The 6,000-nt window shown below is 36.7% G+C and overlaps 1 protein-coding gene across 1 annotated transcript in view; it reads left to right on the top strand.

Moving 5' to 3' along the window:
• The first annotated feature begins 2,741 nt into the window (after window positions 1-2,741).
• The window catches only part of LOC139462190 (paired box protein Pax-6-like), an 88,726-nt gene continuing 85,467 nt past the window's right edge, over window positions 2,742-6,000 (top strand). Inside the window, exon 1 of the mRNA XM_071243755.1 lies at window positions 2,742-2,785. The gene's annotated coding sequence lies outside the window, so the exon portion shown is untranslated. The remainder of the gene's footprint in view (window positions 2,786-6,000) is intronic.

Genomic DNA, 6,000 nt, shown 5'->3' with positions numbered 1-6,000 from the left:
TTTGGGCTTTCATCCCACATCAAGCTGACAAGCCGTGATGACGCCGAAATATTGTTCAAAGTGGCGTTAAACCAAACTCATTCAATCTCATTTTAAAGTTGTTCTGTACTTCATTTGTTTTCTGAGCATAGTAAATATGTCGTGTAATACACCACCCAAAATTTAACGCATTATTTGTCACATAATTTGCCTCCGTTTTCAACAGAATATTTTTTTATCGCATGCTTTTTTGTATAAACTTGTAACGTGAGCAAATGTTTGAGTACATTGAAAATAAACGATTACCGCTGGTTTGTGTTAACAAAATTCAATCTTAATGCAACACTATTATTTGATAGTGCTTCGCGGAATACCTTTTGGAAGCAGATCACAATATCAAATTGTCCAATTGTTGAGAATACTTATAATATCGAAGAAATACATTTGCAACTCTTGCACATTGTAACCTTCTTTAAACCAATGTAAAATACAATTTAACTTTTCATGTGATCTCACACTTCAAAACATTTTAATGGATAATTTGTCTCTATCTGCACCACTTTAACTTCATTACGTCCAGGGATTTTAAGGTCAAAATAACTTAGTTCACGCTTCACATAACAATCAATATTGTCCAAAATGGACATTGGGAGAATTTATGTTCAACTGTAACTTATACGTGAACAGTTGTCCCAAAAGTAAGGTCCTGGAAATTATGTACATTGTTTGGAACATATTTAGGAATCAAGATTATCATTTGTCCGTATGGTTTGTCGTCAAACGTATCAACAATATTAACAGAACAGAAAAAGGGTCAACATGTTTGTGTTGAACTCTTCAAATGACCTTGAAACAATCAATCGTGCAGTGGGACAGAGTCGATGTTATTCATCTTAACGTCAGCACCACATGCATGATGCTGAAATTGAAGCTGGGATGACTGTGCCAATTGTATTTTAAGTCACAAAAGTACAATAATGTCAACAAAACATGGCGTTCACAACAATGGGTTGATCATCAACAATACCAAACATCAGGCGGACATCACACCCAGATAGTATTCATCATATTCTTAGTCATACAATAAAACACACACAGTTTAACACAACGACATCAGCTTCTGCAACCCGCTCATGTTCGGCCCAGAACTGCTTGACATTGCCGTAGCAGATGAAGATCCTGCCGGGGGAGACGCGCAAGTACATGAGCGTGTCAGTGATGTAACATGGTAGACTTTTGCCACCAATAAACGGAGTCAACATGCGTGGTGCGTGCACGAGAGAGCCTGGAGGACACGCGGCCCGTGCATTGGGAGACCCTACCACGAGCCCAAGAACCTCTAAACAAGCGTTTTGCACAATCGTGTTTTCTGCTTCACTGTACGGGCAAGAAACCTGATTAAATTCAGAAAAATTCTTAATTGCCACGTTTTGGATAACGCTAATTGTCCTGGGTGTAAGCCAAGAGAACATCTTACGACGCAGTGGGGGAATATTTAAGTAAAGGTTTCGTCAGCCCTGTTCTGTACTAGCCGGTAAAGAGCCTTTCTCGCGAGCATTGGCCGTGAAATTTTAACAGGGGCCGTGGTGGCCGAAGTCCTTTGTTCTCTTGTGCGATTGTCGAATGTTGTGCAGAAATTCTTTAGGATCAAAGGATGGGAATTTTCCGCCATAAGAGTTACAAGACTTTATTTCTAAATGAGGCATGAATTCTTTGCCCTTCAGTTTCGGGGCATCATGATTATGCCCCCAAAGTCTGTCAAACCTCCTGAAGGCGTAACCTCCTCCTTCTCTCCTTGTCTCACAGCGATGGCTGGAGCGCTAATCGTCTGTGGATAATCGCGCCACTTGGAACGAGTTATTATTCAATAATCGTAAATCCATAATCTGTGATTATTGATTGTACACTCATTACCTCCAACTGATGATTCGGTCTAACATCATTGCTTCTATATTGGTACAGCGCATCAATCCAAACAAAGCTTGACTTCTTTCTTAGAACCGAGTTCTAGACGGTTTTTGTTCATGAAATGATAGTGACCATTATCTGGCCGTATGTGGCACTCAGAACAATGTTCATGCCCACGAAACTAGTAATCACCATTTTAGGAGACAATTTATCGATGCCGCTTTCTGCAGGAGGGTTCCCCACGGTTTATCTATTCATACATATTATTCAGCATGTAGTATAAAAACATCCATTCTGGATTTTGGTCTTCTATACATTCTTGCTGATGGGAACGAGATGGTTCTGAGAGTAATAACACAATTATTCCCCGAGTCTGTAATTCGTCCTCATTGATATACAACTGACTTATACCATTGGACGCCATTAATTTTGGAATAACACATTTAAGATCTCTTGGCTCATTTTTTTGCCTGCATGAACAGTGTCATCGCCAATGGTGGCATGGCATCGTAACTTCCGAGTTCACGCGCCTCCGTAATTTCGATTTAGGAGCATAGAAGTTCGGTTGTCTTGTCGTATTAAGGGCAAATCCCCGGGAAGGCAATGACTACATCTTCAAAACATAAATCTGCCAATTTTGATCCAATTATTTGGCTAACTAGACAAGGGACCGCACTTGCTGCTACCAGAATCTTCACTAAAAGGTAGTTTTTATCGTTCACGGGCTCACAAGCTAGTTATTCAACCAATCAGGAAAGCTTTCGCTTGACTAACAGTGACGTATAAACTTCATAGTCTTGTGATAGGGACCTTCATTGCAAATCTGCCGGTGTGGAAGATCTCTAGAGGCTGAAGGGCACCAAGGCACAACGCTTACCGCAGAAGGAAATTCAACCAGGTAAAAACCTAATTTTTTGTTTCATTATTTGAACAATATGTCGTTTAAAACACAGAAGGGGTCGCATTGTTTTGACAGTAATTACCATCCCAAAAATGGCAGCCTCGTATTTTAGTCTTGTCCGGGTTCAGTCAATCGGTTCTTGGTTTAATCATGCTCGTGATGTGGATGGGAACCTAAGGAAAGACTCTGGGACCACTTACCAATTAAATTCACAATCAAACCCATTGAGCATAACTAGGAAGGCATAAATAATACATTAATGCCCTATTCGGGGTCCCACTGATGCGTATCAAGGATCGGCCCCTAAACCCTGGTAAGTGACCAACCGTACTAGAAACAGGGATTAATTTCTGATGTCTTATTAGAATGGTCGGAGTTTTGTTTGAAGAACTGTCTGTCATTGATGAAGAGATCATAGCTTGATCTTAGGGAGATGTAACGTTGATGACTATTATCATGTCAGCTCTGTTACTTTGATTAGAGAAAGCTGTATTATTGTGTTCAATGCACCGCGCTCTCTTACATGTACATACTAGAAATAGTCGTTTTGTGAAGTTGTCGATTTCGTTAAGGCCCATCAATTTGAGAGATTCGTTCTAGTTTTCAATACTTTGAACTCTCCATCAAACACTTCCATATTGATTATTATAAATTCCATTTCCATAAACTGTATGCATTTTCATAATAACCATCATTTCAAATTCTATCTTATTTCATTCCAATTAAATTAGAATAATAATGTTTTGATGATGAGAAATCTGGATCAGGAAGTAAAAGAGTTTGTTTTGTGCCTAGCCTTCGATGTAGCGTTGAACCTTTGGGTAACTCGGAATAGTAAATTTAATGCGCAGAACACTTTAATTAGAGTTATTTCCCTTGACCCGTTGACCGCACGCAGCACCAGTTGTGTTGCCTCGAGACAAATTTCATCAACGCCATCGAATTTCGCGGAGTCAATAATTACGAAAATGAGCCTTTGCAAAATGTACGAATAAGCTATACATTTTAAACAAAATAATTATAATTTTGATGTAAATTACCCATTCTTTCCAGACCGTTATTTGCCGATATTATCAATTCGAAAGCAACACTCAATCAGACAAAAACTGTTTCATTTCTTATTGCGAAAAGCGCATTGGGATATGAATAGCAAACCGTAAATAATGCTAGGTTTGTAAAATCTTTTGTTTGAAAATAAATTATAACACAACTATAACTCGCATTAATAAGTCCACCGTCAGAATAGGAATATATGGCATTAAAGAACATGTTGTAGTATATTTGAACAGTGTCGAAACCGAAAAAGTAATTTACTTTCATACTGATGAAGTGTCGCAAATAATAATAATTTCGATAAACATGTTAGTCACTCTTCATGGGCATATATTAAAAAAAATTAATGCCTGTGTTTGTAAGAATTTTAAATAACCAGCCTCGCGATTCGTTAAGTTTTATTATCATCCCCCAGTAACAGCGTAGCCAGATGTAGCTAAATTAACAACATGTGCTTATTTCATTAAGCGCACATCCTTGTTCCTCTGAAAAAAACCGTATTGAGCATATCAATTAAATCTACCTGCTATTCATAGCAGAACTCCAACTTTTTTCAGAGTTAAAATCCACACATATTTTTTTCAGAATTGGAACAATATTATCACATTTTGTGTATAGCATTTAATATGTGCCGTATTGTTCTTTCAAAACAAAACTATTAGTTCTAAATAGGTGTCCTTCTTACAAGGGAACTGCCCAAGGTTTTTTGAACGACCATGATTTATCCATCCATTCCATTTTAGTTCTCTGGAAATCTGTCTCAGTTTTCCTTTATAGCTGAACGTTAATTTTATTACGTGAAATTTCACAATATCTTTTGATTAATATTGTAACAGTTCTTCGGTCGGCACAATTTTACATTTGGCTGTTCTAAACGTTACGTGGCATACATAATTGATTCGCTTTGGCATTCTTGTACAGGTCCTTTAGAGAACAACTTTCCGTGCAAAATGTCTTGACAGCCGGGTGACAAATAGGGCATCACAAGGTCACATAATAAGAGCAAATTGTCCGGCAGAATTTATGATAAACGACCCCGTCGGTGTTGCCCAATTACTTGCCATTTACTCCCGAAGCTGTCGTAAGCCTTCTACGTGGTGGATGAATGTGGTTTTAATTATCCAAATAATTAAAATCAATTTATAACGATATTCCATTGCAGTTTAATATCTATACGAGGTCGAACGATTAAATTACATTGTAAGGTTGATAATTATTTATTAATTTTATACACTGCGAAGACGAAACAAATAGGGTTAAACCAGTTTGATTTCTTTATGCATTTCAAGGTATTAAGATAATCACCTTTCATGTCATATGACTAATGCGCCCGCTAGCGTGCATGTCATTGAAAAGTTATATACATGAATTCATAATTAAGTTCGTATTGTATCAAGTTTGTCCATTATCCTTGTTTAATGAAACTTTAGTTGCGCTTAAAAGAACGTCATCATGATTACACAAAAAGACATAAAAAATAATGTATATTTACATTCGAGTTAATCTATTGTATACATTTACTTGTAAAATTAATGAAACATTTAAATGTTTTTTATTCCATACATTTTCAAATATATACCCATTTTGATGTTTTCATACAAGAAATAGAAGCAGTCGAAACCTTGATTGTAAATTGCTATCTTGACATACATATACATCAGAAGTTACTTAAGGACATGTTTTAAAAAACGTGTTTGAATAATCATATAAGCACAACATATAAATAAAAATATGATTTAAATTTCTCTGAACAAACTTTATATTACTTTGTTATTTTTTAGACATGTTTTCATCTTCTAAGTATAAATGGATACATATTTATAGTTGTGTATAGGCCTCTGATACACAAGGGACATGTACGCCGATAATTACGTTAATTTGTTCCTTTTTATATACGGACACAGCCGTTAACACCTGGAATATCATTAGTGATAGCATTGTGGCAGCACTGACAGGCTTTCATAGAAATCATATCTGATATAATGTTTTCACGTTGACTGACTTCGTTTTTTGTACGCTAATATCTAGTGTGACATCTGCACATCCATAATTAAGTATTTGAATCACAAAACAAGCCATTAAAACTATGTTTGGTTATGTTTTTACTTTGCAGCATTAAGAGTTACACATTCATACACACAACCCAAACTAAACACCTC

Source organism: Haliotis cracherodii, unplaced genomic scaffold, assembly GCF_022045235.1.
Source record: "Haliotis cracherodii isolate W230 unplaced genomic scaffold, xgHalCrac1.p SCAF_15, whole genome shotgun sequence".
NCBI lineage: Eukaryota > Metazoa > Mollusca > Gastropoda > Lepetellida > Haliotidae > Haliotis > Haliotis cracherodii.
The sequence above is the reverse complement of the archived record's forward strand: the minus strand, read 5'-3'. Positions and strand labels throughout refer to the sequence as shown.